Here is a 13449-nt window from a genome sequence, read left to right on the forward strand (position 1 = left end):
AGTAGAGACCCCAAGGTTATTAACAGAACCCCAGAATTCATGCATGATCAAAAGTCACACTGGCACTCAGACCACTTTTAAATTCTGCTGATGTTTTAACACAACACAGAGACTCCCTCTCTATGTTCCCCCGACCCCCAGCCTACCCAGGTGAGTCAATGGATCTCCTCAGTTACAGTTGGCCTTGATTTCAGCATTTGTCATTATGTTGTATTCTTTTCTATATTTTGGGCTAGATTCTAAGAGTCTTTTCTTCTTGTATTTCATTCCTTTTTTACTCAGCAAATACATAAATAATAACCATTTCCCTGCACAACTAGTGGCAGCTTTATCCTAATTATGAGCTAGTTTCTTCAGTTCCAACACCACATTTCCCAGGGAAATTGTATCAGCCTGACCTAAGAACTTTTGAGATGGGGCATAGTACATTTGAACAAACCTTCCAGCTGATTCTCATGCCTACAAATGTGGAAATTCATTGATCTAGCTTCTTGGTACTTGATGTATAAGAGTCTAGGGACCACGAACATCAGGATCTCTTAGGAGCTTGTCAAACACACAAAATCCAGGCTTCACCACTGACCTATTAATGTAGCCAAAAATCTGTGTTTTAACAAGTTTTTCAGGTTACTTATGTACTCTAAAACCTACTGGGGCTATCTATGGAAGAAGGAATTTGGTGTCAAGATCACCAAATTACCTAGGAATCTTCTTTTATTCTTTTTTTTTTTTTTTAGGAACAGGTAAGAATTCAACACACTATAAGCTAAGACCAGTGCTGTCAGTTCACACACCACACAGTGAGTGAGTGTGAAATCCCCAGGCTTGCAGAGAAACTAAGGAAGGTGGGTTACTGCACAGTCACCATCCAGTGTCCTCCCCGAGTCAGACAGGATAGCCATGTTCTCTGACTTATATGCTGTGCTTCAAGGTAAGGATTTATTTCAAATAAAAATTCTCTACTAAACAAATCTAAGTAACAGCCTTGGAGAAAATAGTCAACCTTTAAAGTGATAGACTGGCAAACCTAATTATAAAGTCAATGTCATAGGGTAAATTAGGGTGGGTGGAAGAGGAAGCTGGTAGTGATTGTAGTTGTTACATTTTTTTAAAAGATTTTTTCCAAGTCTCTATATTGAATAAAATTTGGGAAATGAGGTTGAAATGAAAGTCACTTATGACCTTGACATCTGATTTCTAAAGGAAAAGCAACGCTCAGCCTCAACTGACTGGATAATTCTGTGCTTCCTGCTTCCTGTCTCGAGGCAAACAGCTTCTCACGTTTATATGCTGCTCTCCTCTGGCCTCCATGCATCCATAAGGCCAGTTTATGCAATGTAATGTTTTCTCAGGCAGAGATGGAAGTCTCTTGATCCTACAACAGCACACTTGACCTAGTAACATTGGCTTCTCTTTCACAGCTCCATTTTCAGATGGATGCTACAGTCCACCTTTTTGAATAGTATCTATGGTTTCTCTTTCTTTGTTTTTATTTTTTATGACCATTGGTCCAACTTATCTCTTACTCAGTTTACGTATACAAAGTATATCATTTGGACTCCGTTTTCCCTTACAAATATTTGGCTTTAGATCATCTTTCCAGGCTAATCTCTGGAACAACATATCACACACACACACACACACACACACACACACACACACACACACACACACAAACATGAACCCTTTCCAAGTGTGTTGGAACTCTCCAGAGCCTTTAGGGATGTGGAGACTCCTGCCTGGCATCCAGGACATGCAGCCACCTAATCCCAGTGTATTCTTCTTGGACTTCTCAGGGCGTTCCTTTCTGGTCATCTGGGTTGTTGTAGAGTTCAACCTATACGTTGGATACACAGTGCACAGCACTCTTTACCTCTTCTATGTTTCTGTGGTTGTTATTCATTTTTGGTTGTATTGATTATTTTGGATCTGCCTTTTCCAATTCTTCTTTAAAAAAAAAAAAAAAGTAAAAGAACAATGAAAGATTGATCACCAGGAAAATTCCAGATTAGAAGCTGTGTTTGTGAGATTAGATAAATAGAAATGTTAGAATGAAAAACTAGTAAGTCCTAATCTTATAAGAGAAAGAGCTAAAGAAAACATAAATAAACCGAGTTGATAATATCTCTACAAGGAAACAGCCAAGCCAAGCCACAGCAGTACTGGTACCTAGGCATACCACCACTGGTTCCTGCCACACCTGTCAGGGAAGTGTTCTCAGTGTTCTCATTAACGCATCTTGAAAGCCTGTAGTTCTGGACTACGGAAACACAACCAGAAGCTGTACACAGTGCTCATGAAGACGAGGACTGGGGTAGAACAGGCTTTGTAGAGAGAAGCAAGAGTATGGTACAAAAACCTGTAGTTGAGAGCAAGAGCTAGTCAGAATAAAAGGCAACCCTGTCCCTTGTCATTGCCTGGGCAAATTGCACAGGATGAGGCAAGTGTGGAGCGCAACTTGGTACAGAGTCCTGGCAGGGTAACAAAGATAAACAGAAGTGAGCTGGTCTTGCAGAACTCTTCGGGGCCTTAGCCACAGAAACTCTTGTGTGTGTGAAGAGCAATCCCCAAACATCAGAGAGAAAATGGCAGTTTTTGTTCTAAGGAGGGAGACTTGGACTGAAGCATTCTGGCAAAAATATAGTTCAGTTGTAAAATTCTTCCCCACCTGTCAGGATACACTGACATGTTTGAGTTCTGAGACCATCAGCCCTCTCCCGACTTGTGGAGATGAATACACAATATCATCCAAAAGGAGGAAGAAATACTGAGGCCACAATACCTTTTATTCCCTTTAATTGCTTACTTTATTTTTTAAACTAAAATAGATTATTTTTAACTAGCTGGGCCTTGTAAGTTATCTCTTAAAATGGAGGCTAAGATCAAGATAGCAAAAAAGAAGGCATTAATGTGAACTTAGCATTTCAGAAAACACAGAATACAAGACTACACACACACACACACACACAGAGAGAGAGAGAGAGAGAGAGAGAGAGAGAGAGAGAGAGAGAGAGAGAAAGGCTATCTCCCTGTGAGACCATTTTAATTGTGGCAAAAATACACTTAGCATACATAAACAATAGCAACCATTTTTAGGTGTATATAGTTCAGAATATTGTGAGACCGTAGGAAATTCTGCATTTCATGAGAGGAACAGATGAATGAAGGAGATGTGGGAAGGAATTCATCATGGTCAACACAGAAAACCAACAAGTTCATAATATGAGGGGAGGAAGAAAAAAACTACCAATAAACCGACCAACCAGAAAAACATTAACAAGACCATATAAATGAGTAAAGCCCTCTCAGTAATAACCTCAAATGGAAATGGCCTCAACTCACCCATTAAAGATACAGACTAAATGACTAGATGTAAAAAGACAAGATCTAACTATCTGTTATATCCAAGAAACACATCTTACTAAACAAAGACATTCAGAAACTGAGTCACTGGACAGAAATCCAACTGCCAAGCAACTGAAAGCCATCAAAACCTTACAAAGATTCTCATGCCTGGCTAAGTGGACTTCAAATGAAAACTAGGTAGAAAAAAGAAAAAAGGCCAGTGTATATTAGTAAAAAGAGAAACTCAGCAAGAAATATGACAATTTTTAAGTATCTGTGCACAAAATGTTGGTGCTTCCAAATTTACAAAACAAACACTAAAATACATAAAAGTAAAAGGTCAGAGAAGTCCTGATGTAATAATGATGAAAAGGTTGCTCAAATGGCCTCCTCTCTTTGTTTACTTAGTTATTCATTTATTTATATAGTGTATGAGTGTGTGGTATATGGAAATGTTCATGTGTGCAAATGAGTGTGTAGGTGCACACACACATATGTGCAAGTGTATATGAAAGCTAGTAGTTAATGTCAGTTCTCTTCCTCAGTTGCACTTCACCTTAGTTTTTGAAATACAATCTCTCACTGAATACAGCCTAGCAAAACTTATGAGTACCAAGACATCTCTTGTCTCTGCCCCTCTACTGTTGGTATTACAAACACATATAGCCACACCAAATTATTTTTACCTGGGTTCTGGGGATCTAAACTCAGGTCTTTGGCTTTGCATGGCAAGCACTTTGATGACTAAGCCATGTCCCCACGTCCTCACTGGCATCTTTAGATAGGTCTTCTAAGCTAGATGTTAGCAAAGAAACCAGAGCTCAGATTTAACAGATAACGTACAGAAGATTTTATCCAACAAACACACAACACATCCTGACTACACATTCTCTTCGGTGGCTCATGGAAACCTCTGCAATCTTGGTCACATTATAGGCCACAAAATAATTGCAATAACTGTTGTACCTTGTCAGAGCATAGCAGAATAAAACTGGGAATTAGCAAGAGAAATGACAGAAACTGAATAAATACTCAGAGACTCAACAGTACACTTCTGTGTGAATAATGAATCGTTTAAGAAATCAGGGAGGACATTTCAAAATTTCCTAGTATCAAATGAGAATAATAGTACAACTCACAAGAGCCTCTGGAACACAGCTAAGGCAGTTTAAGGAAGAGGATTTATAGCTGTTTGTGCTTAAATCAAAACATCATAGTGATCATAAGTAAGTGGTCTACTGGTGCACCTTGAGGCTCTGGGAAACAAGGAGAACGCAAATGCTGTACTTGGCAATTACTCATAAAACTCAGGGTATTAACCGAAACAAAGACTAAAAGAACAATACATAGAATAAATTAAACAAAGAGCTAGCTCTTTGAAAAGATGAACAAGATTGACGCATTCCTAGACACACTAGACAAACTAACCCAGATGAAGATCCAAATTAAAATTGAAACTTGGAGATAAAAAGGGAGTTGTTACAACAGATTAAGATGGAATCCAGAAAACTCATTAGAAATACTTCCAAAACTTCTATCTCCAAAAGGTGAAAAACCTGGAGGAAAACAAATAAACTTCTAAACACATGTGACCCACCAAAATTAAATCAGGAGGCTATGGTCAACTTAGACAGAGAACAAGCAGCAATGTCAAAGAATTGATTAAAGGGCTATTCATACACACAAGTTGGGGACTAGAGGGAGTCATTATTGAATACTATCAAACTTTTTTTAATTATTACTTTTTAAAAAAATCAAATAGTAATTTTTACTTTTTCACATAGGGGTTATAAACACAAAAAGGCAGGATGTGGGGAAGGGGATGACACAGGAGCTTAGGTGTTCAGGTGGAATACAGATTTTTTCAGAACAGGGTATCAGCTGGGTGAAGGTTCAGGGGTCAGGTCATTGTGACTCTGCCTATGATTCACTTGTCCTTATCTAAGTTGGTACTATCCGCCAAGGCTGCCTATTTACAAGGTCTATGACTACTCAGGCTGGTAGAGAAAGATGAGAGCTGGTATAAGAATTGGTTTTCAACCTCTCCATGATTGCAACCCTACTTCCTTCCATCTTGGGGCCATTAATTGGGTTATTTTTGATTGTTTCTTTTGGTTCCCAGGCCTTAAATAGGCTGACTAACTTTGTGAAACAACAAGATAGATAATTTGGTAGCAAAACCTATTCAGATACATTATCATGTTAGCTATGGAGGACCACAAGACTGAAAATGAGGTTGTTACTTTTTCCAGGGTGTTTCTAAAACCCATCTCCACCCAACCTAAAAGAGGGGACTTCCGCCCCTAGACAAAGCAGAGAGGGGCCACCCAGAGCCCCCTCTGACTGGCGCTCTGAATTCTTGCTTAGGCTGCAAGGCTAAGCACTGCAAGGGAATATAAATAAATGTTAAAAAATATGTTTCTGGGTTCTCTGAGGGACAAGCCTGACTGCATAGGGGTTGATGTCAAAAGTATCCCCTCTCCAGGAAAAAGACATTGGGATGGATATGGCCCTCATGCCTCACCTGACAACAACAGGAGGACTGGAACCATTATAAGGTCCCCTTTAATTACTGGAGGTCAGGCCTCTATCCCCGCCTTCGCAAGATTAGAATCTATACTCAGAGAAGGGAGGAGATGTCAGGGGCAGCCCTAATACACTGAAGGCCTAAAATCAGCCATAAGCCTAAAATGAGCAATAGGCCTGACATACATGCCTGCTAATACAAAGTCTTGGATCTCTGTGGAAAAACACTGAAACAGATGACTATAAACTATCAAATGTTTAAGGGAGATCAAATACAAATTCTTCTTAAACTGTTTTGAAAAAGAAAAGAAACACTGCTGTTTTAGTTAGGGTTTTTATTGCTGTGCTGAAATGCCATGACCTAAAAGCAAGTTGGAGGAGAGGGCTTATTTGTCTTATATTTCCATATTACTGCTCATTACTGGAGTAAGTCAGGACAGGGACTCATGCATGGCCGGAACCTGGAGGCAGGAGCTGATGCAGAGCTCAGGAGTGGGTGCTGCTTACTGGCAACTGAGGCTCCCTCCTAATTGATGATGCTCACGTGTGCCAAATTTACATAAAACTAGCCTGTGCAACTACCAAAGTCATTCTATGAAGCCAGCAAAACTCTGAAAACAGAAATAAATAAGAACACATACCATCCCCTAAATAAAAAGACTAATAATAATAAAAAAAACTGTAGACTTATCTCCCTGATATACATAGATGCAAGAATTAGCAACAAAATATTAGGAAACTGAATTTAGAAACACATTAAAAGATCATACATCATGACCAATTTGACTTCATATCAAATAAATGCGCGGCATAAATCAATAAATGTAATATGATGCCTGAATATAGGAAATGGCAGAAATCGCACAAACATCTCAATGGACACATGAAAGACAATCAAAACCCTTCAATGTGCCTTCATGATTAAAATCCTGAAGAAATTAGAAATAGAGGAACATATCTCAGCATAATAAAGTTTACTTAAGTCTGTAGCCAATGGCATGCTAATGGAGAAAAAACCAAAACGTTTCCACGAACATCAGGAACAAGACAAGGGTGTTCACTCTTCATTCAACATAGAGTTGGTCAGTTTTAGCTACAATGAGACTAGAAATGAATTAAAAAATAAATAAGAGTAGTCAGTATCGTCTTATTTGCAGATGATAGGATTCTCTATGTAAGAGACCCTAATGACTACACCAAAAAGATCCCTAGAGGTGATAAACATATTTAGAAGAGTGGCAGGATACAAATTCAATATGCAAAAACCTGTAGCTTTTCTGTCTTCCAGTAAAAACATACTAAGAAAGAAATCAGGGACTCAATCCCATCCACAATAGCCTCAAAAACCATTTCTTGGATTAAACTTAATCAAGCAAATGAAAGCCCTCTGCAACGAAAACAGCAAAGCATTGAAGAAGGAGATTGAGGCAGACACTAGATAGTGAAAGGACTTACGAATACTCATGGATCAGAAGATTTAATCAGATAAAAAAATAGCCATCTCTCCAAGACAATCTACAAAGTCATCATGATCCCAACCAGAACTTCAAAGTAATGGGGAAAAGCTAGAATGAATGTGGAAACACAAAATACACCACCAAATCAAAGGGATCCTGAGCAAAGAGAATAATGTTAACATATTAAAATACATGATTCAAGTTATGCTGCAAAGCCATAGTAATTAATAGCACAAAAACAGATAGGTAAATCAGTGAGCTACTGTAGAAGATTCAGATACAACTATACAACTATAGCTACCTGACTGTTGACAAAGAGGCCAAGACAACACTCTAGAGAAAAGATAGTGTCACCAACAAATGGGACTGAGAAATCTGGATGTCTGCCTATGGAGGATTGGAAATAGATCCATATCTCTCTCCTTGCACAAAAACCAACTGTGAGTGAATCAAAGACCTGAACATAAGACCTGCAATACTAGAGGAAAAAGTTAGTTAGTACATATCAATATTTAAGCATCAGTACAGACTTTCTGAATTGGACTTCAGTTAGCGGAAAATAAAGCCATCAATTTTCAAATGGGACCTTCTGAAATGAAAAGGCTTCTGTGTTATGAAGGAAAGTGTTAACTGGGTGAAGAGGCCACATAATGAAAGAAAATCTTCAAGAGCTACACATATGACAGAGGATTAATAGGTAACATACACAGAGAACTACAAGAATAACAACAACCAATCTAAAACCAATGGGCTATGCTACTAAAGAGAGTTCTCAAAAGAAGAATATAGAAATGGCTAAAACAAGTTTTTAAGTGTTCAACACCCTTAGTTGGCAAGCTAAAACTACTATGAGATTCCATTTTTATCATTGTCAGAGTGGTTATCATCAAGAAAACAAAAGACAACAAACGCTGGGGACCCTGTTTTCACTGTTGGTAGAAGTCTAAACTGCCACAGCCACTGTGTGAATTCATGCAGAGGTTTCTTAGGAAGGAAAAATAGAAGTTCCATATGACCCATCTATAACACCCAAAAGAATCTATCTCACTGCACGGGTATTTCCATATCTATGTTCACTGATGCTCCACTCACAACAGCTAGGAAGCAGAACCTGCCTGGACATCACTAATAAAAGGATAATGAAACTGTGATTCCTATACACAGTGAACTTTTACTGATCTATAAAGACAAATAAAATCATGACATTTTCCAGAAAATGGATGAAACTAGAAACTATTATACTGAGTGAAGTAACTCAGACCTGGAAAATCAAACACAACATGTTCTCTTTCATATGCAGATCTTGGCCTCAAATTCTTAGATCTTTGTGTTTAACTTGGAGTTCCTATAGCCAGGAAGCTAGGAAGAGACTACTATGAGACGAATGGAAAAAAGAGGCCTAATGAAGGAAAATAGAGCAATATATGTAATATGAAAGTAGGGGAAAAGTATTAAGGGTGTAAAGGTTTAACTGGGGATTGAGGTGGAAGACTCGAAGAGAAGAAGGGATAGGGAGGAGGTTTAGCCAAAATTATGTACACTTTAAAATGCTATATGGAAACCTATTATTTGATGTGTGAGTGAGTGTGTGTATGTGTAATATATATATATATATATATATATATATATATATATATACACACACACATATATATATCAATATAAATATATATATCAATATATATGTATATGTGTGTGTATATATATATTGATATATATATATTGAATGGAGGTACCCTAAATGGGTGGACGATGCCCTTCCTGAAGCCATAAATTATTGAACAAAAATCCCAGTGCCAAATAGGAGATAACTCACTAGGAGTTATTGGTCATGGAGGTCCCAGAGGCCACAGAGCTTCTTCTCAACAAGTCGAGTGCCATTGCTCTTGGTTAGTAAAAGGTAAGACCCCATAGCTCAAGCTATCATACACTTGGCTTTAGGAACTAGAGAGGTCTGGCTGGAACTGGACTGGAAGGCTATGTTCTACAGGCTAGTTTTCATGGTGCTAGAACTGTATCAGCTGAAGGGGGGAAAAAGTCATCAACAGGCTTACCCAGCTGTGATCCCTGCAAATACAATATTGACCTTTCAAGCAAAAGGGCCCACTGGTGCAATGGTGGTGTGATTACTATGAGGTTCATCAACCACTTTATGATTGGATTTGAGGCTCACTTCATGAGAGGGAACTCATGCTTCATACTGTAAACCTGGTCAAAAGCCTGTGACTAGAGAGATTGTTTACCCTTATGGCCCATGGCTCAATAACATTGGTCTTAGATTATAGTGTATTGAATTGCTCATTTGGTAAATGATACTGTGTTTGTAACCACAGATTAGTGCTGTTCTTGGTGTTGTTCAGAGAGTCTTTCTTTTTGCAGGTATTGGTTAATGCAAACAGTAGTAAGTGGTCAGTGTGCAGAGACTAGGTCACTATTGAGTGCTCAGCTCTCAGTGGTACAGCTATGTCACTCCTCTCAAGCTGCAGGGAACAATGTGGAAGAGAGCGCAGAAAACATGTAAGAGTTAGAGCACAGACAAAGTGCTGCAAATGATGGTTTCTAGGCATGACATGGCGCTTGCAGTCATGAACTCACCAGAACTGTGCTTACCTGCACAAGACTTGGTCTATCAGCATTGAACCATGGTTAGAGGAAGGCTCCTGATGTGCCCTGGGACTTTGGCAGTTATTGGTTGCTGGGAGAAGAAGGCATCATTTTCTTCAGTGATATAACTGCTGATAAGCTGCCCATGTCCCAATAAATAATTCCCACCCTCCCCTTACCCATGCATATGGAAGCAACTCTAATTAATTTTTATGACTCGATGGGGCATAAAAAGTAACAGTTGAAGAAAGAAAAACATGAAAGTAGGAGAGGACTTGTTGAGAAGAGTAACTTGAGTGGGTGAGGACAGAGGACAAGAGGATAATTAGGGGGTGAAACCAGAATAATGGAAGAAAGACAAAGCTGGGAAAAAAATCAATCCTGTTGGTGACTGGAATTCTATGGGAAAGGCACATGCTGGCAAGATGGGACAAACACATCCATCACTGTAGATTTCTCTATTTATTTACATTATTTTAAATGAATTAATCCTTAGAAATAACATTCCCTTTTCAGACTAGTGAGAAAATTACCACCCAATCTCAATGACAGGAGAGTAGAAAATTGTTTTTTTGTGGTCATTATTTGCATATAGAACCTTATCACAATACTTCAAAAATTCAACTATTCATAAACACAAACCTTTCTTCCTGACAGTTTGGTGAGAAGGAATGGGAGCAAAAACTGCAGTACAGTCAACCATCCCCCAAAAAGACAAGAGGGGATATGAAAGGAACTCTTTATATGTTTTTATTAGCACGGACATGATATTAGGCTGAACTGTATAAAATTACCAATGCTTAAGCTTTTAAAAACCTTCAAAAGCAGCAATTTCCTGTGTGTCAACTTGATACACGAAGCTCTTGGGGGATAGTCCTTTACTGACCTCTTTCTCTGTGACATTCTGCTGATGATGCTAAGGTTTCTGGAAGGACAAATCCTCAGGTCAGTTGTCTGTCTGCAGCAAGTAAGCAATTAGCCATCAGTATGATGAGGAAGTGTCTCGTTGTGGATGGAATTTAGACTTACCGGCTGCTTGGTCCCAAGCTTAGAGTGTCTCTCCCATAGCAAATCTCTGCATGCCACCCTGTAATTTACTTCATAATCCCCTTGAGACTTGGGAGTGCCGGGTATGGATGTAAATATACTGGGGTTTGTATACATTAACTTGCTATGAGAAAAAAAAATGGCCTTGACTTTGACCCAGGAATTTGATGACTTCTAATACCCATGAAAATTACAAAATCATTTCTTGACTTTAAAGTAGGGTAAAAATCAAATTCCAGTCTCAAAAACAACAGTACAGGATAGTCTCAAGATTATAGGTTATAGGCATTTCATTATTGTATAGTGTTCTCAAACAATGACCATTTTAGACCAGGAGTCTGAAAAAAACTTTTCATTTATAGTCTTTCCAACCTTATTCTTAGGACCCTTTCACAAGAAGTAAAAGCTTCTTCGAGAAGCTAGAAGCAGGTCATGACCCCCAGGCTTTCCTTTTAAATGCCATATCAACTTTCTAGGCAAGAGATCCTGTAGTATGCAGGCATTTAAATCATGTTCTTTTTAAAAGCCCTGGAACTAACACCCTGGTTACATGGACAGCAACGACCTGAGATTACAAACATGGCGGCCTGCATGCTTCTTCAATGTGGCTTTGAGTGGGTAACATCAGCTTTCTTCTTCTTGAGGCTGACCATTGATGAAAACTAACTAGTTTCTCCCCAACAATGCTGCAATTGTGAAGTTGGCATTTTTATGTAAATCTCTGTCCCTTGATTCATTAAACCCCACTGCCCCTGACATTTCCTTTCTGACCCTTATCAGCCACACACTAGGAAAACATGGAGAAAGAGAGAGGACAAAAGAGGACAATAAAAGGGTTACAACCAGGAAGTGTATTGTGACCATGGCCAACAAGGAAATTTAGAAACGGGTGACTAAACACTAGGGACACCCTGTCAGCCGGTCACAGAAGCATTTGTTGAAAGCCTGTCAAGTTCTTAGCACCATTTCAAGGTGTCACATGGAGATACATAGGAAATGACAGCCTTGGAGGCTGCTTGAAGAACACTTGAGATTTAACAGAGGAGATGGTGCAGTTAAATGCCTTGATAGCCACAAACATCTGAGCTGGCCCTGTTTAGCTCTCTACTCTGTTCCATCATAGCAGTTGGATTATTTAGTTTATTTCTTTGTGCTCTTGCTAGATGGCTTTCACTAAGCTGGGATTTTCCCTGGATGAGATAGTGTGTCCATTCCAATTACTCATGGTGGCTATTTGGGATGTCACTCATTGTAATATAAAATCCAGATACATGTGCACTATGTCTAGGCACCATTGTGAATGCCTAACAATTTAAAAGATTCCTAGGTGATTCCAAAATTAATAATAGTAACAATAATAGTCATATAAACAGAAAAATTAGGTAAATATTTAAAGCTAGTGGCAACTTTATAGACAAATTATATACCTATTTGCTAAATGCTGCTACTAACCCATGAGTAAAAAGGACTAAATATATAAGCAAATTTCTAAAAACTGGGATGGTAACAACTAAAACTAGACCCAAGGAACTTATGTGTACTTCCTTTCCTCAGTGAATATTGGGATCATGCATTCAAAATAATAAGTAGAACACAGAATCTCATCACCTAGGTTCTGATCAGATTCCAAGCACAGTGGGACTCTACTGCACACACGTAGAGTAATAACAACCAAAGTAGAGCACGTTCCTGCTGAGGTCCAAGGCTGTGACATTCAATACCAAGTAAAGTGATTTAGGTGAAGACCCCAGTCTTTATGCATGCTTCACAATGTACTCTGCCCCACCCTTGGACTCTTGACTCAGACAAGTGACTTCCTTCAGCTAGTGGTGTCCTGGCTTGGTTTCTGTTGCTGTAACAAAACATATGACCTTAAGCAACTTGGGGAGGAAAGGATTTATTTCTCTTATATTTCTGTATCGTAGTCTACCACCAAAGGAAGACAGAACGGGAACTCAGGGCAGGGATTTGGAGTCAGGAACTGGAGCAGAGACCATAGGAGTGGTGTTTACTGGCTTGCTCAGTTTGTTTTCTTATAGACTCCAAGACCACATGCCCCAGGGGAGCACTGCTCACAATGTGCTGGGCCTTCCCACCTCGATCATTAGTCAAGAAAATGCCCTAAAGATTTGCCTATAAATCATACAGAGGTATTTTCTTGATTAAGATTTCATCTTTCCAGATGACCCTACTTTGTGTCAAGTTCACATAAAAACTAGCCCGCACAAATGGGTTGTTAATAAATGGTCTACAGGCAGAGATTTGAATAGTGCCTATAGGCTGGGACTTGATTCCCTCCTACATGTCAGGCCAAACCTGCTGGGGCAAAAAGATCCAGGGAGCATGAATATAACCTCTAAGTCCAGCTCAGCCCGAGCCTGCTCCACCAGCTGCCCACCACTAAGCACAGCTGCATCAGCAGCACCAAGATCAGCGGAATTTTCTCACTGGTGTACAGGTGCACGCTCCA

This window comes from Arvicanthis niloticus, chromosome 3 (assembly GCF_011762505.2).
Source record: "Arvicanthis niloticus isolate mArvNil1 chromosome 3, mArvNil1.pat.X, whole genome shotgun sequence".
Taxonomy (NCBI): domain Eukaryota; kingdom Metazoa; phylum Chordata; class Mammalia; order Rodentia; family Muridae; genus Arvicanthis; species Arvicanthis niloticus.